Below are 24086 nucleotides of genomic sequence, written 5' to 3'. Positions count from 1 at the left end.
TAGGTACTCAGTAAGTCATGTTTAATAAGATGTTTTCTCTGCTTAATCAGTAAACTTCATTGTAATTTTTAATAATCAGATCCCCACTTTTATTAAGCAATAAACACCCACAGCACTCACAATGGGAAATAAACTCTTACAGGTTACATAACATGGTTCTGTATAGCTACAACTAAAAAAAACCTTGGAGAAGAATCAAAGTTTAGAAACTGTGGGATATAGGGAAGCCTTTGGTAGGATAGAAGGCAAGAACAAATGTTCTGTAAAACTGATTAGCCTGAAAAAGATGTCACTTGAATGAAATGTGTAGCAATGAGAGTGATGGCAGACTAGGTTCAGAAGGCAGCCTGCAACGTCTGTATCTATAGATGTTTATGCTTTTTGCAGTTTTGTGGTTCAAGAATAGTGAGTCATTAGCTGATATGCTGCACAGAGCCATCTGAGAAACTGTGTTTCTGTACATCAATCACTGGATAAAAGAGCACCCAGCGGAAAGCAGGAGTTGTGTTCCCTTGTGTGAAATTTCCTAGCATAATATTTAGAAGCCAGATGGAAAGAACCGAAAACTAGGGATGTGCAAATAGGTTCAAATTCAAACCAGTTCGAATTCGAACCGGTTCTGTTCGAAGGTTCAAACTCAGACCAAACAGGGCATTGCATTGCTGCTGTTGGATTTTTTGTTTTCTGAGTGACTGTCTCTCCAGCTCTGTGCCCACTGCCAATGGGGTGGGGGGCTACAGGCCCTTTGGCCCGAGAGGCCTCTATGACCCATTTCCCTGGTTCATCCCCCTGCCCCTCCCCCTTCTTTTTTGCTGTTATTACTGACTGACCTTAGTTTTCATTAAAGGGGGTCTTCTTTCTTATTTGGGTTGGGGAGGTATTTTTTTCTGTGCTTTTCTTTGCAGGTTGTTTCTTGTTTTTGCAGGTTCCCCTTAGTGGCCCCCCATTGTATTTGTATTGCTGTTGTGGGTGGAGTGGGTGGGTAGGTGCACGGTTTAATTTAGGCGGGGTTTTTTTTGATAGGGTTATCTCCCCCCCCCCATTTTTTTCCTTAAATTTTTTAAAAGCCCACACCCACAGGGGTCATGTCTGAGCGCCATGTGGCAAACAAGACTCACAGCAGGGTGGCAGGCAGAGGCAGGAAGGTTTCCCAAACTGGTGGGGGAGGTCAGAGTGGGGGCCAGGGAAGACGCTGGCATGGGGTCCCACAGGTCCCCATCGGTGAGTTCTTTGGCCCAGGTGAGGTGGTGGCATGAAGACTTTCCTATCTGGAGGAGCCTGATATCATTGAGCCAGCAGGTCCATCGGCGGCTGCACCACCAGTGCTGCTGACCCGTGCAGAACCTGGCAGTGTGGATGGCTCACCTGCTTCTGTGGCAGGGGTGGAGGGCATAGGCTTGACGGCGGGCAGTGCAGCCAGATTTTCCCTCCCTCTTGTCAGGGAATGGATTAACCAAAAACACCACAAACTGCTCATCTTGTCATCACATCCTATAGTTAAAAAACTATAAGCTGAACCTTTGGTTTGTAGTGAGTTTTGCTGCTCCAACCTGAGGTTTGAAGGTGGCACCATGTCATCCAAATGCTGCTGCTGTCATCACCTGGCTTTTGTGCTGTGGCTGCTGCCAAAACCACAGAGAGGGAGACTCAGACCAGCCCAGAAACGTGCCAGCTCTATGCCTGCTGTGCTTCTCACTGGCTGCCTCTTCGAGCACTAGGCCTTCCCCCTGTAGTCGCACTCCTTCAGCTTCAAAGCTTGCAAAAGGGGAAAGCTGCATTGGGGGATGCCATTGGGAGATGCCCGCTTTCCCCCGTTTAGCAATCTGCAGGAAAAAGGGATGTGATGACAAGATTAGCACTTTGTGGAGAGGTCTCCACAAATCAGGTGAGGAATAAGTACTTGCACAAGCACATAGAGTCCCGGGGAAACATGGTTGTTTCTTGACAAAGATAACACAAGCCAGGAGAGTGATACTCGGGGTCTGGGTAGAAAGTCAGCCCCTGGAATTCTTGAGTGGCTCTGCTCTGGCATTACTCCTGAAAAGCACGGTCTTGGGGTACTGGGTAGCTAATAATGTGTGACGATGCCCCTTCTCCCAAGGATTGCTCTCTCATTAGAGTGGCAGGCCATATGGGGGCCAGAGGGCTTTTGCTGCCCAGCCCCATTGCTAGATCACAGTGGACTAGACCCCAGGATCCTTTGCCCACCCTCATATACATATTTCCACCTAGGAAGTCATTGTGGTCCAGGAAGGGACTTCCCCATATACTCTGATGGGCACATAGAGCTATTTGAGTGTGGACATTGTGGTGTTTTTGGTTAATCCATTCCTTGATCCAGGCCAGCTTTTGAATGGGGCTTTAGTGACTTGTATTCCAGTCTTGGAGTAGAGGCAGGACTAAAAAAAACCAACCACCAGCAGCATTGAAAAGCAGTCTGCACTTGCTTCTCTGTACATAATATATATTTCATTAGACTATTCCTTATTCCATTCCACTGCCTTGTCCTTGCATACCACAATTCTTTCCCTTGGATTCTAGAGACATCTCAGTTCATTCATTTCAAAGGAGCCAATCTGCATATAAAAGGGAACATTATATATATTAGTTCTTCCTCCCCGACACAAATAAATGTATGAAGCCATTCTGAGTCAGAGAGTTCCATGTACTGTGCAACTTCCACATCTTCCAGAGATCCAGCTGAACTGGAGTGACTATTTTATACCAGCAAGGAGGGGAAATTTGACAGATATGCTCAATTATCAGGTGCTCTCATTCAATATACACCTGAACACAAGCAGATGATTTAGTATATACTATTAAATTCTATTTTAGCAGGAATGTAGCAGGAACACTGTGTGAGACCACAAATCCACCCTTGAATTTTAACTGTCCCTGTAGTCTATATCAGGGATTCTCTACGTTGGGTTGCCAGATATTATTGGACTTCAACTCCCATAATCCCCAGCCCCAGGGACCTTTGGTTGGGGATTATGGGAGTTGAAGTCCAATAACATCTGGGGACCCAATGATGAGAATCCCTGGTCTATATACATCTCAAAATTAGTTCTTTGCATTTATCTGACAAATGCAATCCTGAAATTGTGGTACCATGACAGACTTTCTGGCTGACTTTGTTCCAAATTTAGAGTTTAGTCAATAATTGTTGAACTACTCATCTTTCCTACATAACTTTTAGGAAAGTGGAGGATTATAATTCTACCAGAGTATTTGAACGCTTGGGATATTTTGTTTTGTTTTGTTTTACATGTACTATTCATCACACACACCCTCATCTTCTACATTTTGCATAGAAGAAAAGTACTCAGATGATAAGAAATAGTCATTGGTTATTTTCTGAGTTGCACTTGTTTTCCGTTCCTCCTTATCTTTACTCTTGTTTGATATTTCTAGCCCTTATCACTGGGGCTCTTGGAGCTGCATGCATTACTAATATAGTGACTCCAAATATTCGGCACTATTTTTCATTGCTGTCTTCTTTTTATTATCAGATTGGCAAGCATGCGGGAGGTAGTCTGAAGTAATATGGGTTAAGAATATATGTCTCTTTCCCCCTTCAGCTCTTTGGTGGTATCCTTTCTTTTTTTAGTTTGCCCAATCAAATTGCAATCAGACAGGGGTTTTCTTTTCTCTTTTCATTTCAGTGAAAATGGGAAGAATTCACTGAAGTGGAACCCTCAGTTTTTCATAGGACAGCTACGGCATACACTTTAGTGGGTCTGGTTTAAAACTTTGATTTGATTGAGTATTCTGCTGTTGTTTTAAACTGATGTTTCTTTTTTTGCTTGTTGGTTTGTTTCTGTTTTCATCTTGTTTGGATTATACTGATTTTATGATTTTATATAAGCCACCTTGTGTACTCTTTGGGAAACTGTGGAGAGTGAATGAAATAATAGTAAATAATAAATTGATGATGATGATGATGATGATGATGATGATGATGAGAGATTCATTACCACTAGAACTTCAATTTCTTCATGAAGTAGTGCTAAATTATATATCGCAGCACTGCATTTACAGTATAGCAATTAATAAACATTCAAGTACTAGAATAGTGGGAATCTAACAGATATAAAACATCTTAAATTCAAACAATCAGACAATATTAGTTACAAAAAGCCCAAGAGACATTTATTAGAAAAGGGGCGCACTGTGGGGAGGGGAAAGGTTGCTGAGGGTAGAGGAATAGTTAGTTATCTTCTGCCTTGCAATAAATCTAATCCGGAGACGTAACTGGGTGGACAGAGTCAGCAATAGGGATGTGCAAACTGGTTCAGCGGTTCGGGGGGGCCCTTCAAAATGCTTCCTTCCGGGCCGTTCGCGCTGGTTTGGGGGGGCCTCCATATATTTGTGCGGCAGCCATTTTGGAAGCCGCCACACATGCATAAATGGCCTCTGCAAAATTTAAAAAATGGCCACCGCACATGTTCAAATGGCCTCTGCGAGGCCCTGGCCCATGCCAGGCCTTGCAGAGGCCATCTGCGCATGCGTGGCAGCTTCCAAAATGGCCACTGTGCAAAGAATTTTTGACTAGCACATCTTTTGAAGTTGGAATGGGCCAGAAGGAGGCATTTTGAAGTCCAGCAGATATATATATATATCCGTGAACCCCTTCTGAACTGAACTGGACCAGGGGTGTGTGTGTTCTAGGGGGTGCAAAACCGAACTGGGCCGGTCAGGTTCAAGTCCAGTTCGGACTCGAACTGAACCGGGCCAGCCAGTTCCATGCACACCACTAGCAGCAAGCTGTTGGAGCTCACATCTCCCCAGACACTCACTCAGTGACTGAGATGTATCCTCTCTGCCTGCCTTGGAGAAAAGTATGGGTTTTAGCTGGTCAGCAGGAAAAGAAAGATGGTCTGATGTCTGAAAAACAATCCTATGAGGAAAGGCTTAAAGAACAGGGTATATTTAGCTTGGAAAAGGGAAAACTGAGGGGTCACCTGACAGCACTTTTCAAATACCCCAAGGGAGGTCACATAGAAAAAGCCCAAATGTTTATCCTTCACAGACTATGCCTACCTCCATGTGTAGTTACCACCATTCTGCCCAGAAGGCAGAACTAAGTCTTATGGGCATAAGTTGTAGGAGGGTAGATTAGAGTTAAACATTAAAATCTTCTATATAGTAAGCTCAGTTTGACGATGGAGCCAATTACGCAGGCAACGGTGAGCTCTCTCTTGATGGAGGTTTTCAAGTATAGGCTTAACAGCCAACTGTTAAGTTTTGTTACATCAGCCATCTGACGTAAGTTTTGGGCGGTATAAAAATGTGTTAAATAAATAAATAAAATAAAATAAATCTGTTGATGATGCCCTAGCTCGGGGTTTCCTACATCAAGCAGGGGGGTTGGCATCAGTGCTGCATCTAACCGGGATTCCCAGATGTTGTTGATTACAACTCCAAGAATCCCTAGCTGCAATAGCTTTTGCTTGTGGATTCTGGGAGTTGTAGTCAACATCTGGGAATCCCTGTTAGAGGAAACACTGGTTGGCGTACATGGTGATCTCCAATTCTAACATTCTCATTAATGATATCACTTAGGTTAGGGTTTCACAGGATCTGGGGAACAAGAGGCAGTGACAAAGCCTATATAGGTCTAGTTTAAGCCTGAACTGATATCAGTGGAGCAGGCAGTGCAACCTACTCACCCTACCCATTTTGGTATAGGAGCACACTGGATTTTAGATGGTAATTTTTTATGGGAACCGGGAAGGAATGTTTTTATGCTAGCTCTGTTTTGGGGGTTTTTTTTTAACCTTCTCTGGAGTAGACCTTCTGTGGGATGAGGCTTGCTCATTTTGATCTTACCTGTTTAATTTGGCTATTACTAATTGTTTCTCTCTTGCCACCACTTTTGGGGAGGTGTTCAGGCTTCAGTGGTGGAGAATGTGATACTTGCAAGGCTGGGGTACCTCGAAAGAGGACTGATGCTCAAGGTTGCAAAGCTGTAGTACTATTTTAAATGGTTGGTGTGGGAAACCTGCTTCACACCTGCCTCTACAAATGGCTTGCAATTTATCAGGTGTAGAGTTAGCTTAGTGGCGATGGCGGAACATCACAACTCTCTGCATCAGTCTTCTTGGCACCTTTTTGGGAGGGGCTAGAAGTATCCTCCCCAATACTACTCATAGCTGATAAACACACCTGCTATGCTCCTGCAATAGTTGTGGCTAGTTTCAGTTTAGTGACTACCTTTTTCTTTCCCTTCCCTCTGCAACCTGGATTTTGATACCTTCTATAATGACAACTTCTAATGTCTAGCATGTAGAATCAAGTGAATGCAAGAATGTAAGAAAAACCCAGCTAACCAATTAGCAAGGTTGGACTGCAGCTTTCCTAAATAAGCATTACCGTGCCCATACTTCGGCTAGTTCTGATCAGACAAAGGTCTCATCCTGCCAGAGATGCAAGGGAAATTTCATCACACAACCTAATTCCTTTTGATTAGAACTGCTCAGGCTTTGATCAATCCAGTATCGGGCTGATCAACTCACATGCTGCATCAAATGCTACTTGAAAACAGCTGTTCATATTTTTAGCATGACACATAAATGGTGGTAATTACACATGGAGCTAGACATAGGCTCAGAAGGATAAGCATTTAATAAATGTGAAAGCCATCAAAGTGATAAATCAAGAAACTTTCCCAAAGCAAGATTTCCTCTTTGATCTGCAAACACAAAGCCACAATGAGAACACTGGAAACCATGGCTTTCAGGTAAATTGCTTCTCTGATAGCAGGTCTATGTGTAGAGTTAGTTAAGGAAAATGAATAATAAGTGATGGGGGAAATGCTTTCTCTCTCATCTCTGAAATATTTTCATCACTTATTTCTTACACTTCTGCTCCTCCAGATGTCGTAGAATTGGTCAAATATGGAAGGCTTGTTATCACAGAAGCCTGTTAGAGTTTATCAAAATGGGCTATCCAAGGATGTCAAAATATTGCCACTTAACTGTTGATTTGTTTTAGCTACTTAGAGCAGAAGATACTTTCCCAGAGATGGCAGAATAGATCCTTCCTAAAAATCAATGCTTTTCATGTTATTTTTTTCAGACACATCGCCTAGATGTGAGCAATCATTTTTAAAAGGTAAGGAGAGTCTCCTTAGGAGGGATCAGGGACTTGCTGGCATATGGCATTTGCTAAATTCCTAGAGAGAAAGATACATAAATTCTGTGCACTCAATCCAAATCTCTGGTGGCTACCTCCCCTCCCCCCATTCCCCAATCTCCTGGAGCCGTTTGCCTCACCATGCACATGATCACCACTGTGGCAAGTGGCACAGCATTTGGAGGCCAGGGAAATGCAGCCTCCAGAAATTCTACAATGTACTGTGTGAGGAGCAGGGTACATTGGGGGATTTCCCTGTGAACCAGTTGCTCTTGCTACCCGGCCCAGTGCCTGATCGGACTGCCTGCAGCCCAAGCAGACACACAACCAGTGACTGAGGTAAGAAGGCACGTGTGTGTCCTCTTAGTAAACGACGGAGGGGAAACCCTGGGCTACCCAGCAGGGCAACACCAGGATCAGCCTTGATCCAGGTGCTTCACAAGAGCAGTCCTACCCAGGTAGGACTGCACAAGCCTGGCTAGGCCTGTTCATGTGAACAGCCTTATAGAACCAAAAAGTCCATCAAAAAAGGACGTTTTCTCCCTCAGGAATGTTACTACAGAGAAGAGACCCATCTCTGTTACACTAATTAGGAATACTGATCCTGTTAAGAGATGAATGAATGCATACATACTGTTAGGCACATGGTGAGAATGAGGACTATGCAACGTTTTCTGCTGGTCCAGCTTCTGGCCTCCTGGGTTTAGGTGCCTCAGAGTGGTGCAAGGGAGGGGGGGTGATACGGTCACCCTGGTTCCTCTTCCTGTGCTACTCTCTTTGGCCGGTTCCCTCTCCAGGGGAACGTCAGCCCTGTTCTTAGAAAGCAGCCATCAACATTGGCTGCCTCTCATTTAAATAGCCCTGTGCAGAGCTGGCTGAGCTCCAATCTTTCTCCCGACTCTGCCCTCTCTCGCATCCTGTTCCCTGCTTCTGTTTCTCCCCAGTCTCCCACTGTTACCAGCATCGTTGCCAGCATCTCCTTGTCCCGAAGACCCTCGGCTGAGCAGGGTGCGCACCGGTTTAATGTGTGGTCCACCTGCCGTGCTGCTGGGGAGGAAAGGAGGCCTCGAAGGAGGGACGCCATGCTCCTCTTTTACCCCACTGTCAGCTATGGGGCCATGAGGGGATTCGGGCAATGCGACATCCAGAGACAGACAGACAGACAGACAGACAGACAGACAGACATGTATTTAAAATCTCAGCAGCGGCCACTTGTGTGTGTGTTTCTGAATGTGACATTATTGGTCTTTTATATTATATTTGCTGACTTGTAAACTGGGGCAATTTATTGTTCAAATGTGCAATGAAGCTCTCTTCAACCAACCAACCAACCAAATGATCAATGTACATCCTGGAGATTTTGTTCTAAATTGATCGCATGACTTAAAGGTGTACCTTAGGATTTATATAAAAATGAATTATTATTTTTTAAGGATTGAATCCTGGTTTACCACTCTGTGAACAGAAGCTCCTTCCATTTATGGGAAGAGTTGTGGTCATGGAAGCACTCCTTGTATGAGCACACCTTCCCTTTCATCATGACTAGAAGCGGCTTTGATTCACAGAGGTGTAAGTTAGGACCCAACCCATTTAAAATAATTATATTGTCATAAAATTGACTGCTCCTAGCTGACCTCTCCATTGAAATTGTTTAATGAGTTGTAAATAAACATGGGATAGGTGATTGGCAAATTAAGGGGCCATTTTGACATCATATACTTAGATGACATCTTTACTTAGGTGCATCCAGATGCAACCAGGACATGATTCCACACTACCATGAATAGCTGTGAAGAAAAAGGAATCGTGGCAAGTGCAGCTTGTTGTGCAAGGATGGAAAAACAACCACCTGGAGCTGCCAAAATCCTGCTTCTACATAACTATTAAAAGTATAACTTGTGTTATGGGATACACTGAATTTCCTCTTCTGGTCTCTACAAATCATCTTTAATATGGTAACCAGATCTCTACATATTATATAAAACAAAATAATGTCCCTTATTGAGAATACTGGTTCATTTACTGGAATTATTTATCAGTAGCTTTTACCCTTGAAGTTTTTTCTCTTCCATAGATTTGGCAATGCATCCAGGAATGGAGACGGCAGGGAATGTTCCAAAGAGTTTTACAATAAATGTATCATAGATGAGTGATTATCAAATCGATCTCTTAATGGTTAGTCTAATGATATATAATTACCTCATTTAAATTGCTAGTTCATCATAATGAGGAGTTCCTCATACTATAAAGAGGGAACCTTTATTAATCTTTGGATGTAATAGGTAAAGAAACTGTTCTATAACTTCTCCAGTGTAAAAAAACATCCTTGGTACAGTCTTTCATAACAATTCACTTTTCATTGAAATAAGTCCAAATAAAGCACAGAGGCGTCATCTGAGAATTTCTCTAAGCTTACCATCTGCCTCCCTGTTTAAGTTCCTTTTCAAGCCAGGCTAAGTCACCTGGCACTGAGCAAGCTTTGTAGAAGGTGATGAAGTAACATACATTTAGAATGTTATTTGGAAAGTGCAGATCCCTCTCTGTCTAAAGGTGTCTCAGTAGTGCAGCATGCAGTATGTCTTCTTCCAGAAATCTAATCCATTTCTTGGAATCACACATTCCTGAGCATAAGGATGAGAGATGTTAAGGCTCTCCACACAAGCAGTGTGGAGAGCCTAAAGGGGGTTTGCAGGGAGAGCGGGCAGGGACCTTGCCCTGGGTGGCCAGATCAGCCACCCAGATGATTACTGTCACCATCATGGAGCCATTGGGGCAGTGGGGTTTGGGGGCCTCCTGGCCCCTGGCAGTCACAGAATGGCCCACATGAGTCGAGTGCACGGGGCATTCTGAGGAACTTCCCGATGCCAGGAGCTTTGCTGTAGCCTCCTCATCGGGGGGGGGGGGGGCGCTACTCATGAGTCACTGTGGCACGGCAGCACACTGTGGTGACACATGATCCTGTAACCTGGTTTGGGGGTGCTCTCACCCCCGAAACCGGGTTAAACGGTGGGCTCCATAAGCGGGCTTGTCACCGCCACGAGCCGCCACCAGGAACCATTATTATTATTATTGTTATTGTTATTATTAATAACAACACATTTTTATACCACCCAAAACCCACGTCTCTGGGCGGTTCACAACAAAACAAAAACAAAGGAAAACATTAGTTAAAACAAAAATGCAAAGTTTAAACCATTACAGCAATCCAAAACTTTTAAAAGAATATTTTAAAACAGTTTTAAAACCATTAAAACAATATTAATTAAAAGCCTGGGTGAACAGATTTAAAGACTTTAAAAGACAGATTTAAAGTCTTTAAAGACTTTTAAAAAGCTTTCAGAGATGGGGAGGCTCTTATTTCACTAGGGAGCGCATTCCAAAGCCTCAGGGCAGCAGTGGAGAAGGCCCGTCCCTGAGTGGCCACCGGATGAGCCGGTGGCAAATGCAGACGGACCTCTCCAGATGATCTCAGTGGGCGGTGGGGTTCATGACGAAGAAGGCGTTCTCTTAAATACCCAGGGCCCAAGCTGTTTAGGGCTTTATAGGTTATAACCAGCACCTTGTATTTTGCCAGTGTAGCTCTTTCAATACAAGAGTTATATACAAGAGTCTCCTAGATGACCCAGAGACCAATCTGGCTGCCGCATTCTGGACCAACTGTAGTTTCTGGACTACATACACGGGCAGCCCCACATAGAGTGCATTGCAGTAATCCAGTCTGGAGGTTACCAGCAGATGTACCACTGTTTTGAGGTCATTCACCTCAAGAAATGGACGCAGCTGGCATATCAGCCGAAGCTGATAGAAGGCACTTCTGGCCACCACCTCAACCTGGGAGACCAGGGATAGGCTCGGATCCAGAAGCACCCCTACACTGCATACCTGTTCCTTCTGGGGAAGTGTGACCCCATCCAGAACAGACAGATCAAAATCGTCTCTCAAGTTCCGACCCCGCACAATGAGTACCTCTGTCTTATCTGGATTCAGTCTCAGTTTATTATCCCTCATCCAGCCCATCACGGTTCCCATTGCTGCATACAAGCAGCACGAACTAGGCTGGACTCCATTAGCTCAGTTCCTGCTGCTCATGAAAATATCTCCAGTCTTTATGAAGCTGCACTCAATCAATCACTAAAACTAATACTGTGGGCGGAGAGATGGTCTAGTGGTGGCAAACATTAATTCTCCCATTTGCTAAGCAGGATCTGTCCTGGTTTGCATTTGAATGGTATACTACATGGGAACAATGTAAGATATTCCCCTTAGGCCATGAGGCTGCTCTGGGAAGGGCACTGCCAGTCTGTTTAGACCAGGGATTCTCAACATTGAGTCCCCAGATGTGATTGGACTTCAACTCCCATAATCCCCAGCCCCAGGGGACTTTGGTTGGCGATTATGGGAGTTGAAGTCCAATAATATCTGGAGACCCAACGTTGAGAATCCCTGGTTTATACAATACAAAGCAAGATGGACCAATGTTCTGACTTAGTAGAAGGCAGCTTCCTATGTTCCTAATATGGCCTAGCAAATTCCTTCGCATGGCATCCATAAGATCCAAAGTCACTTGAGGAAACAACCCCTTTTTTAGACAGGTTAGCTTGTGATTCATTACTAATGTTTGCTAGCCTACTTTGTGTCCCAGCTAAAAACAATCACTCTTGCTTTTGTGACTTTTATTTATGTATTACACTTATAATAAATTTTATCCATCATCGATCACAGAAATGCATATGTAGGATTTCTGTGTTTGTTTGGGTTTGGGGGTCAAAAGTAGTGCTTTAGAAACAGAAATATTTCTTACTATGAAATTTGAAAGAAATATTGCATTCCTGGTTACATGAACATATTCTTAATCTTTCTTTCATTCTTTTAAACTGCGAGCTGCTTTTGTTTCTTCTGTTGTGGTGTCATCATTATTCCAGTGTTGAGCTTCTTTCTGTTTCCTAGAATGACTCTATGCTATATTTGAACTAAATAAATTTATTTATGGTGAATATTATGAGGAAACCTGGAAAAACAATTTGGTCTGTCTCCAAGGATTTGTTCAGTTTAGTAGTCAGCTTTCAGTCATGGTGTCCTCCAAGGACTCATTCACACTTTACTCTAAATTGTTAGCTGTGTTTTGTCCAACTTTTATGTTATTTTATTGAAATTTTATTGTTTATATTTGTTGTTAACTGCCCTGGGGGTCTTGGGATGAAGGGCAGTATATGAATATAAAGAAAAAGAGAAATGTGTTTTTTCATTATAGGGACACATGGAGCATATACTGTAGGTTCATGGATATTTTCACATCAAGATTCCTTTTTGTCTCCAGTTTTTTTCAATGTGGCAAACTGGACATGTACCAATTCTAACATTAATTTTAAAAATGCTCCAAAAAAAGAAAGCAGGCAGAAAAGCATATGGACAGGAGGACCAACCCACATAACAGTAATGGAATGGAACAGGGACGTCCTCTCATCCCTATTCCTGAGAAAGGATAAAGCCCCTTGAGGATTAAGCAAGATTAGTTTAAACCTTGTTGCCCCTACTACAGATAAGGGCAGTGGTGTGTGATGTGTGATCTCTAAAAACTGTTATTTCTCTCTGCTGTACATGTTTGCTTAAGAAAAGACCAAATTGCATTGCATACCAACAGCAATGTTTTCAAAGCTGATATCTTCTTTAGAGTGAGACTGTCGCTTACTGAGCTGTAAGTACATTCACATCTAATTTTGATATGGCATGAAGGTCAAGATTAAGGAATTAGTCAGTTTGTGTGTTTAATATAGCCATTATCAGAACATCATTTTTTTAAAAGTACAAGGGACTCTCCCTCGATGTACATATATATCACCAATACAAGGATCATGATGATTTAACCTCTAAAACTTGGTATCAAATAGAGTAGATTCCAGCCCACCCAGGCTTCTGTTGAGTAGCTCTTGAAAGATATCTAGAAGCCAGTTCTAAACCAGCTTCTCCCTCTCCACATAAAAGATTCATCTGGAGAAGCTGTAGCTCAATGGTAGAGAACCTGCTTTGCACATAGAAGGTCCCAGTCTTACTTGGCATATCCAGAGGTGCACCTAGGTAATTTTGGAGCCTGGACCTAAAGTCCTTTGGAAGCTTCCCTCCCCTGCAAATTAAGCATCATCATGCTCCACTGGGTCACCACACCACCTGGGTCATACTAAAGAGGATTTGGGAGGGCCCAGGGTCTGTGGAGGCCCTGGACGTTGGCTCCAAAGTCCAGGGGTAAGTGCAGCTCTGGGCATATCCAGGTAGGACTGGAAAGACCTCTGTTGAAACCCTGGACTTCTTCTGTCACTCAGTGTAGACAGTACTCAGCGAGATGGACCAATGGTCTGATTCAGTATAATGTCACTTCATATGTACATATGCTTGTCTTCATTCAGTGAGGATAGGAAAGGCCACACTGGATGTGTGCAATGCATATACACTTCCTTTACTGTGATTGCCCTAGAGCAGCACCAATCTTGCACAATATGGCTTTACTCTAGGTCAGGGCTGCACAACTTTGGCCCTCCTACAGATGTTGGACTACAACTCCCATCATCCCTGACTAGTGGCCATGGTCGGGAATGATGGGAATTGTCGTCCAATAACAGCTGGAAGACTGAAGTTGTGCACCCTGCTCTAGGTAGGCTACTCTACCTTGAAAATCCTCTCTCAAAAGAGAAAACTCCAGTAAACCAGAATCCACAGGCAACAGACTTGGAGGGGGGCAGGATGTCTGTTTGGCCTGGACTTCCAGGGTTTTTAAACTGTTTTAAATGTTTTCATTGTTAATGGTATTGAATTGTTTTTAAAATAGTTTGGTTTTTGAAATGACCGATTCACGGTTTTGGGTTTTGGTTATGGTACACTGCCCAGAGCCATATGGATGAGGCGGTATATACATGTAATAAATAAATAAAAATAAATAAAATGGGTTACCTGCAGACTACTGCCCAATATTTGACCCATGAAGCAGGGTCTTCAGGCCACCTCGAGGCTGGATAATACTTGATCTACAATAGGGCAGTCACTATAATGCAGTAGGGATTTTAAATGTCTGGAAAAAGTGGTTGATTGGACTTAGCTCCCTGCCCCAAACAGGCATTAAATGGGTAATGTCTTTTGGTGATGCATTTGGTACCATTCTTTGACAGTAGACTGTTTAAACAGACTAGCTTGGTTGGCAGCTCACTCACACAGATTCAGGTGATAACATAGTGAGGCAGTTCCCACAAGAGTTGCGAGCCTGACTGTGAGCCTGGTGGTTCTCACAGGCATAACAAATTGGGCTAGGCTCCCTTAGCCCGATTTGGTATGACTGTGAGAATAGCCTTGTATTTGGTGCAGCAGCACCTGGACCACATCCAGTACTGGATCAGAGTGTTGCAATCCACTGAAGCTTGTTTCAGGTGTGGCAAATCTGACCCACCCCGACTTGAATGAAGCACAAGACCGTTGGGGCTTTCTACTTGGCTGAAGGGCTGGGAGGGACAGATCAAGTAAACCACTAGGAAATGTCCCTGCCTCAGACCCTCTTTCGGCATTTGAGTGGCATCCCTCCCTCTCATCACAGAATCACCGTGGGGGGCTTGACTGGCCATTGTTTTGGGAGCTGAGTAAGAATTCTTTTGGCCTTCTATGAAATTAGCCTGACATATTTTTGCCTACATCCACTATTACTTGGGTCTTCCAGGTCACAAGAAGCAGGTACAAGGCAGTTCTAAGAACGCCTAGTTGAGATGAATGGTGAGCACCCTCAGTCACATGTTTGGTGTGATGAGGAGTTCTAGTCATTCTCTAAAGGCTCTATGGCTCAGGGACCTATGCCTAGGGCTTCTCTTCTTGGGGGCAGCTTCACCAGCCTTCAGGGGCAGAGCCACCATTGGGTAGCTGCGTTCAAATTAACACAGGACGCCAAGGGGTGTCGCCACCGGCTCTGCCATTTGCCGCCACCACTCACCCACTTCACCTGCCATGTTTGCTGCCTGCTTGCTTCCCACTCGCTCACTTCAGCCTGCTTGCCAGCCCCTCCACAGTCCCTCCTAATTGCTGCCACCACCTACCTTTAGCTGGGGCAGGCAGGCAGGCTGAGGTGAGCAGGGAGGGCAAGAGGGTAGACTGAGGTGGCGGTGGTGGCAGCAGATTGGCAGGCGAGTGAGGGGGCAGGCGAGGCAAGCAGGCAGGCTGAGACAGGATGGCGGTGGAGGCTTAAAAAGGGTATGTGTGTGATGCTGCTCAACTATCAAGCATAGACCCTTAAGAGGAAGTTACACTAGTGCCAACCTTGAAGGCTGTGCAGCTCAGGGCAGGGGCAATGCCTCTTGCTTGCTAATACCTTGATCTTATGAGGCGAGTCTCACAATCTGTGAGACTCACTGGGAAGGGGGTTGCAAGGAGAGCGGGCTTAGCCCGCTCTCCCCACAGATGAGCAGGAAAGCCGCCCTGGGAGGCTGGATTGGCCGCCCACATGACGGCCGGATCCGCCACTGAACCGGCAGGGGCTGCAGGGATCGGGGGCTGTGCAGCCCCTGGAAGTTCCAGGATGCCCCACACAAGCGCTCAGGGCATCATGGAGAGACCCCCAGGGCTGGGAGGTTTGTTTCAGCCTCCCTGCGGAGGTCTCCTCGTGTGCTGCCACAGCAATACACAATTGAAAAGATGAGGTTAGCAGAGCACTCGCTCCGCTAACCTCGTCTAAGGGGAGGGAGAGGGAATTAGGAGGGTTTGCTGCCGGGAGCCGTGCAGCTCCCATGGCAGCAGATGATTGGACAAACACGGGCTAGGCTCCCTTAGCCCCCTTTTACCGGATCGTGAGAATCCCCTCTATGAGTCAGCTAAGAAGAGCAGTGATCAAGCTTAGTGCTGTGATGCTGCTCAAGGCAGTTACCTGTTGCCTTTTACAGGTGTAGTCATCCTTAAAATGCAAACTAGGGGCTTGCAGCTGGGCCTTTCCAATATGTGTAGACCCCACATGATGTGGGGGGAGCGGGTGGTGCACCAACTCCCTTCATCTTTTATGTTTTTATTCACTGTTCTGAATTAAGAGAGGTGTGGCCCATTTTACCCAATCGTTTTGCCTCATCCCTTCATTGGTGTGGGGCCAATAACCCTGTCTGCTTAGCATCAGTGCAATGCCTGACCAGCAGTAGTAAGGAAACATGTAGAAGAATTTAAATTTTATTATGACCAGCAGTAGTAAGGAAGCATGTATGTAGAAGAATTTAAATTTCATTATATTTATTTATTTGATTGATTGATTGATTGATTGATTGATTGATTGATTGATATTCTGCTCTTCCAAAAATGGCTTGGGGTGGTTTACATCAAAATGAAGTGAGGCGAAGTTCAGTGGTTTTGTCTCAACTGTCTAGGAGCAACCAGTGACACAAACCTCTCACAACAGTTGAAGTGGTCTTTTTGGATCAGGTAGTCATAAACTTTGAAACTGTTTGGCTTGTGTCTTTGAGAAAGGTAATAACTATGTGACTTCACGGTTTTCAGACATCACTAATATTTTCCAGGAACTTCTGTGCAGGCAACATAATCAATGTTTTTTGAGAGCCAGCATAGTGTAGTGGTTAGAGTATTGGACTAGGACCGGGAAGACTCGAGTTCAAATTCCCATTAAACCACGAAACTCACTGGGTGACTCTGGGCCAGTCATGTATCTCTCTGCCTAACCTACCTCACAGGGTTGTTGTTGTTGTTATTCGATTTCTATACTGGGTTGTTGTGAGGATAAACATAATCATGTAAACATAACATCCAAGGAACCTCTGGGCTCCTTGGAGGAAGAGTGGGATATAAATGTAAAAATAAATACATAAATAAAAATGTACTTGGTTTATTCACAATCTTGAGCCCTGTATCTGTTCAGTACATTTCTTTGGCTCCATCCAAAAAGAAATTGGTGGGAGGGAAATGTGGAGGTGAATATCATGTAAATATTTTAAGTCTTGGAATTTAACCCCTTCTTGTCCTGCATTTTAAAGCATGCTTTCTTATTTTTCACCCAGCAGTTTCCATTGACTTCTATTTACATCTTGTTCATTTTGTCACATCCATTGCTTGCCTATGACTGCTGCATTCCCTTTCAAAGACAGTGTTCAGTTTTCTTCTGGATATAGCCACAATGGCATGTTAAATTCCCTGTAATCCATGAGCTCTTCCATCTTTCAATAGAGGATCACTCACAAGACAAACAATTGCCCATTCTCTTCACTGGAAGAAAGGTGCAGAGCAATGATATCAATGAAAGCTGATAATCCACTAATGTTTACACTTTGTATATTTTCCTCCAGAGTCTCCTACAAGAATTGACAAAGTTGATGCTTTGATGAGGCTATTCTTTCCATTGAAATCTCCTGGTATGTTTGGCCCAAAGTACCTGGGAATATGCTCCTGGCATTTATTCCAGTAATTAGATTTGGATGATGCTATAACAACACATGCATATTTATAGTTACTGTTATGAATCAAATCTCACTCTTTTCCTCCCCCCCAACCAGCCACGTCATTGCTTACTGCATATTGACAGCATTCACGAACAGGGTTGGTGATTTTTCATTCAAATAATATGATGAACAGATGATCAAGGAGGAAAACAGTAGTAGAAGAAAGCCATTTCAGAAATGCATTTGAAACAAGTAGTATCAGGGGCGTAACTATCATAGGGCAAGGGGAGACAGTTGTCTGGGGGCCCATTGCCTTGGGGGGCCTTCCAGAGGCAAGTCACATGACTGACTCCCCCAGGCGCTCACCCACCCGGGCTTCCTTCAGTTGTATTCATCCTCTGAAATTGATGTGGGTGTTAAGACCTGGATCTACCAGAACCGCATCTCTTTCTCTAGTACCATTAGATGACTTGCATCATCTAATTTACAAAACCTTTTAAAACATAATTTAGGATGAAGTTCTATTGTGGCACATAGCTGTGTTACATTACTATGCTTTTTGTTACCACTATTCAGCCTCATTTAAGATTTCTTTACTTCAGGAGCTGAGCTTCAGTGGGGGGGTGGGATTTTAAAATCTTGTCTCTGGGCCCACTCCAACCTTGCTACGCCCCTGAGTAGTATATATTATAATTCAAATGGTATATATTTAAATCTAAAGTATATATCATGGGTATGATTCTTGCCCATAAGTGCAGAACTCCTCTCCAGCAAAGCTCAACCAACCCCTATTTCTCCCATGTTTCATTGTGTGTGTATACCTGTACAGACACATGTGCAGTCAGTGGAATAGGCAAAACAAAAACAAAAAAGCTGGGGAAGGAGCAAACCCCTATCCTGCCTATTTGCTTGCTTACAAGAACTTGACAATGTGAGATTATGAGGCAATTCTCACGATCGCCAAAAAGCGGGCTAAGGGAGCCTAGCCCGCTTTTTGGCGATCGTGTGCTGCAATGGGAGCTGTGCGGCTCCTGGCAGCAAATCACCCAAAGGACCCCTCCCCTTAGCCGAGGTTAACGGAGCGAGCGCGCCACACCATGGCAGCACACAAGGAGACCCCCGACCAGGAGGCTGCAAGCAGCCACTCGGGCTCGGGGGTCTCTCCAGGATGCTCCGTGCATTTGCACACACTCCACGCTGCTGGCACTAGCCAGCAATCATCTGGGCGGGTGATTTGCCCACACAGGGAGGAGTCCTCAGTTGTCTGCAGGGAGGTAAGCTTTTTAAGACTTCCTCCCCACTAGGCCTTTTGCCCTTTCTCACTGATTGTAAGAAAGGGCATTGTGCTTATCTCTTTTGGTGTGTTCTTTTAAAACACAATTTCTACATCACTTTTCAGCTAGTGGTCAAGAAGTGGTGTATGATCAGTCTTTGAGAAGACAGTAAAATAGCATAAGAATCTCGTAGAACTGCACCACAAACAATATAAACCCAAACCACTCATCTGCACATGGTTCAAATACTAGTTTAATGAGTATTTGGCCCATGTATGCAAGGGGAAGAGACATGCACACTCACAGTGCACACACGGCCTGACCTCATGTGGCGGGGCCAGAGGATAAATTATCATCCTAACTGGCCCTTTGTGTGCATTTGTTTTGTGATAGGGGTTCATATGTTCTCTGATGAAACACTTGGGCCTATTCTGTCCAATTTCCATTCATGTCAAAATGAGTGACTATGAGGCCTGCATAAGTGTGTGAATGATTTTTCAAATCATTTGATAAAATAAGAATTATATATATATATATATATTAAATAATGATGCTTGTAGCTAAAACCAAAGCTGATGAAGAATATACCATTCACTTGCTGAACTGCTGTTTCAAAATGTTTTTTGCATTTATCAACAAAGAAGCAAATAAAAGTACTGTGTTGCATGAGATTTGGGGATGAACTCATGCTTCCTTCTGACATTTAAGAGACATTCTACACATGCAATGTTCACACTGTGTTATCTCTATTAGGACCTGGAAGCCTTGCCCATATTTAAAACCTTCTCTCTGTCTTTTTTTTTGGCTAGATTGAAATGAGCTGATCAGGAAAATGACCAGCTGTTTAGATTACCACTCAAATCCTCTCATGAATTTTTAAAGGTGGGGATTTTCCAGGAACCAACATCAAATAAAGGATCAAATGCCTTCTATTACAGAATAAGAATGTGTTGTTTAAAATCCCCAGAAATTACAGTCTTTGAAAACCATCTGGACCCACATGGTCTGCAGAAGAGGAGGAAAAAAGGCTGCCTGATTAATTTTAACACAGGATAAAAAGACTTGTAATTAAAGGCAGTTTTATTTAAGTTTGCATTGTTTCTGCTTGAAACCTTTCAGCATTGCACCATGGGTTCTGATTTTTCATATGTACACTGCTTCCCATTTTAGAAATTCCCTGCCTGTTTTGCTAACAACAGTGAATTCTTGCATTGTGGCACTGATTTATTACATGGAGATAATTTCTGATTAATGCACAAGTTAGTTTAATCATTTCCTTAATTAAGAATATTTCTTATTATGATTTTTAAAAGGCACAGAACAGGCAGGAAATGTTAATACATTTGCCTTTTCCTTTGAATATGATGTTTTTTCTTAATATCAAGAAAGAAAGCTAGGATTTTAAAACACCCAGAGAGAGAGAGAGAGAAAGAGAGAAACTCAGCACAGGGCTAATAGATGCTGCTACCCAAAAGCACCTATGAGTCTATAGCCCCATTAACTTTAATGGCACAGTTGAAGAGAATCACTCTCTTAATAGTGCAATCAGAACTTATGCCATGAAGAGAGATACAAAATCTCACTTTCATCATCAATTTCCAACTGGAAAAATGGATGACTGTGTGTTTGTGTCCAGCTCCCTGAACAAATCTAAATCCACCTTCAAAAATCTAAATCCCAAATCCAGGTGCCCTTATCCATGAGCAGTTTCCACATGGCTGAGAGAACATCTAAATAACTGGATGACATGGATAGGGCTAGATTAAGAACATAAGAAGAGCCCTGCTGGATCAGGCCTAAGGCCTATCTAATCCCACCTCTTGTTTCACACAGTGGCCCACCAGATACCTCTGGGGAGCCCACAGGGAAGAGGTATGTGCAGGCCCTCTGCCCTGCTGTTGCTCCCCTGCAACTGGTATGGAGAGGCATGATGCCTCTGAGGCTGGAGGTGGCCCACAGCCACTAGACTAATAGCCTTTGATAGATTACCTAGGTCTTCTTCCTGATATCAGCTGTTTTAGGGCTGTGGTAATTCCATAGCAAAGATACACAAGATGGGTCTGACCCACGTGATCATTTAAACATTCTCCCACTCTATGCAAATGAATTTGAAGTTTTGAGTATTCCTGAACTGGAGTGCCTTTTAGATGTTTTCCCAGCTGTGTCGAAGCTGCTCACATATTAGCAGTTCACAAACGACCACGAAGATGTCTAAAGGGCACCCCAGTTGGTTCAGTTCCAGTGTATTCAATTTACACAGGGCAGGTTCAGACTTAATGTGGAAGCCAAGGTTCACATTACCTCCCTTAGCCACAAGAGCATACACTCCCCCCTCGCATCCTACTGCAAGTGCCTACTTCCTTTCTTGGTTAGGATCAGTGTTCCTTCTAACAGGGATTCCCGGATGTTGTTGACTTTAACTCCCAGAATCCCCAGCTGCCATGGCTTTTGATTGGGGATTATGGGAGTTGAGGACAACAACACCTGAGAATCCCTGTTAGAGGGAACACTGGTAGGATATGCCTAGGTTGGTTGCAACCTCAGAACCCACCAATCTCAGCATAGTACTTGCTCCAGGGAACCTGAGATCTGAATTTGAGGACTGTTGTTAGTTTCAGATCTTGGGTTCCCTGGAACAAGTAGGTTAAGATATGCCAAGATTGGTGGGTTTGGGCACCATGACCAATCTCAGAATATCCTAACTTGCAAAGAAAGTAGGCATCCATGAGGAGATGGGAGTGGGGAGCAGGTACCCCTGGGGCTGAGGGAGATGGCATGAACCTCAGGTTCTGTCTTAAGTATGAACCTGCCCATGGTGGCCTTGAAGGATGATTCCCTCTGCAATGCTTCTCCCAGATTACATTGGTTGTGTGTAAACATTCCGCATCACATGAGCTCCAGAGGTAGTATATATAAATTGGGCCTTGCACAAAGCAACATAGGAAGCTGCCTTATACCGCATCAGACCATTGGTCTATCTAGCTCAGTATTGTCTACACAGGCTGCCAGTGGTTTCTACAAGGTTCCAGGCAGAATTCTCTCTCAGCCCTATCTTGGAAATACCAGGAAGGGAACTTGGAACCTTCTGAATACAAGCATGCAGATGTTCTTCCCAGAGTGGCCCCAACCGCTAAGGGGAACATCTTACAGTGCTCACATGTAGTATCCCATTCAAATACAAACCAGGGCCAACCCTGCTTAGCACAGGGGACAATTCATGTTTACTACCACAAGACCAGTTCATGCATAGCCCTAGTTTCCAGGGGGCATAAAGAAAGCAGAGCCATTTATCTACCAAAGGGGATTGAGGAAAGCAGTGGGAAAGGATCACATCCAACAATTTCATGCTGAGATGTGGCTGGCAGATTTTCTTGGAACACTGAACCTCATGAACTTTTGTGACATCTCTCTCTCTCTCTCTCTCTCTCTCTCTCTCTCTCTCTCTCCCTGCAAAGAACATGGTGTGACAAAGCTTTATGTGGAACAACAGGGAAATGGTACTATCAAGAAGGGCAACGAAAGAGGAGGAAAAACCTATGGGTTTTGTGGGCAGAGTAATGGGGTGGAAATAAACATTTGATTAAAAGTGCCTTCCTAAGAGGCTGCCCTTTTCTGGGTAATAGAATCCCACCCCTCACTGCTCAAGATATGCTTTAAGACATATAGGGAGTATGGGGAAGCTCCATCTCTGCCGCTTGTATGGTGGATGTTTTCTTTAGATAAACAAAGATGTTAAGCCTCCAGGGGCTATCTGGCTGGCTGCTTCCCCAAGCACTAAATACTCTCTAAAAACAATTCAGTGCACATTTTAGCCATTTTGTATTTTTCAAATTACATAAGAAGGGAGGAAGAAAATATATGTTGCCTGAAAGCGTCTTATCTCTGCCAGTTGGGATGCAAGTGCTGCCATGCACACAGATGGCTCTTTTATGCAGAGAGTTACAGAAAGGATGGATAGATTGTTATTTAAATGCAGCAGGCTACCAAAGTGTTGCCTAACGGCACAAAGGGATGCATGGAAAGAAAGGGGCCATTTGCACTGCCACAGGGAGGCAATGTTGCTTATCTGTAAATGATTTATGACTGAGCTTTAACTAACCCTTCTTTTTAAAATGCCAATGAAAGATCGGTTGCTGGTGTTGATGGGAATGTTTCCAGCCATCATGGTCAGGGAGAAACAGGAGCTTGCTAGGTGGCAGGGTTCCCTGGGAAAGAAGAGTGAGGTTGTCTACATATCAAAAATACAATGAACTCGTATTCTCTAAGTAGGGTTGTTATGTCCCCCAGAATTTAGAGTAGCCCCTGGATTTTGGCTCCTTCACCTAGCTGCTAAATTCCATCCAGATTTACAGGGATTTCAAATGCACTGCCTGGATTGCCTGGATTATACTCTGGATCTGATCACATGGGAGGGCAGTGAAGGAGGGGAAAGTATACAAATCTGTCAAATAAATAAATAAATAAAATGCAAATTTGTTGACGCATTATTATTTTTTCTTGTTTACACAGTCAGACAGGTGTTATTGACTGGTTTGTTTTATCCAGACATTGAGTCCTTCCCAAGGACCTGAGATGCCAGAATTTTATTGTCAATGTTGTTGCTGTTGTTATAGATATCGTCGCAGAATATAGGGTGTTCCCAGTAAAGTTGCTTTTTGTAATTGGCTGATGGTGATTTCTGTGGCCCCTATGGTGTTGAGGTTCTCTTCAAGGTCTTTTGGAACTGCACCCAGGGCGCCAATTACCACTGGGATTATTTTGGTCTTTTTCTGCCACAGCCTTTCAATTTCAATTTGTAGATCTTTGTATTTGGTGATTTTTTCTATTTCTTTTTCTTCTATTCTGCTATCCCCTGGTATTGCTATGTCAATTATTTTAACTTGTTTTTCTTTCTTCTCGACTACAGTTATATCTGGTGTATTGTGTGGCAGATGTTTGTCTGTTTGTAGTCGGAAGTCCCATAATATTTTTACATCTTCATTTTCTTCAACTTTTTCAATTTGATGGTCCCACCAATTTTTGGCTACAGGTAGCTTGTATTTTTTGCAGATGTTCTAGTGAATCATCCCTGCTACTTTGTCATGCCTTTGTTTGTAGTCAGTCTGTGCAATCTTCTTACAACAGCTGATCAGGTGGTCCACTGTTTCATCTGCTTCTTTACAAAGGCGGCACTTGCTGTTTGTGGTGGATTTTTCGACTTTGGCTCTTATTGCATTTGTTCTTAGTGCCTGTTCTTGCACAGCCAGTATTAAACCCTCTGTTTCTTTCTTCAAGTTGC

Source organism: Hemicordylus capensis, chromosome 6 (assembly GCF_027244095.1).
Source record: "Hemicordylus capensis ecotype Gifberg chromosome 6, rHemCap1.1.pri, whole genome shotgun sequence".
NCBI classification, from domain to species: domain Eukaryota; kingdom Metazoa; phylum Chordata; class Lepidosauria; order Squamata; family Cordylidae; genus Hemicordylus; species Hemicordylus capensis.
This window is presented reverse-complemented; position numbering follows the sequence as displayed.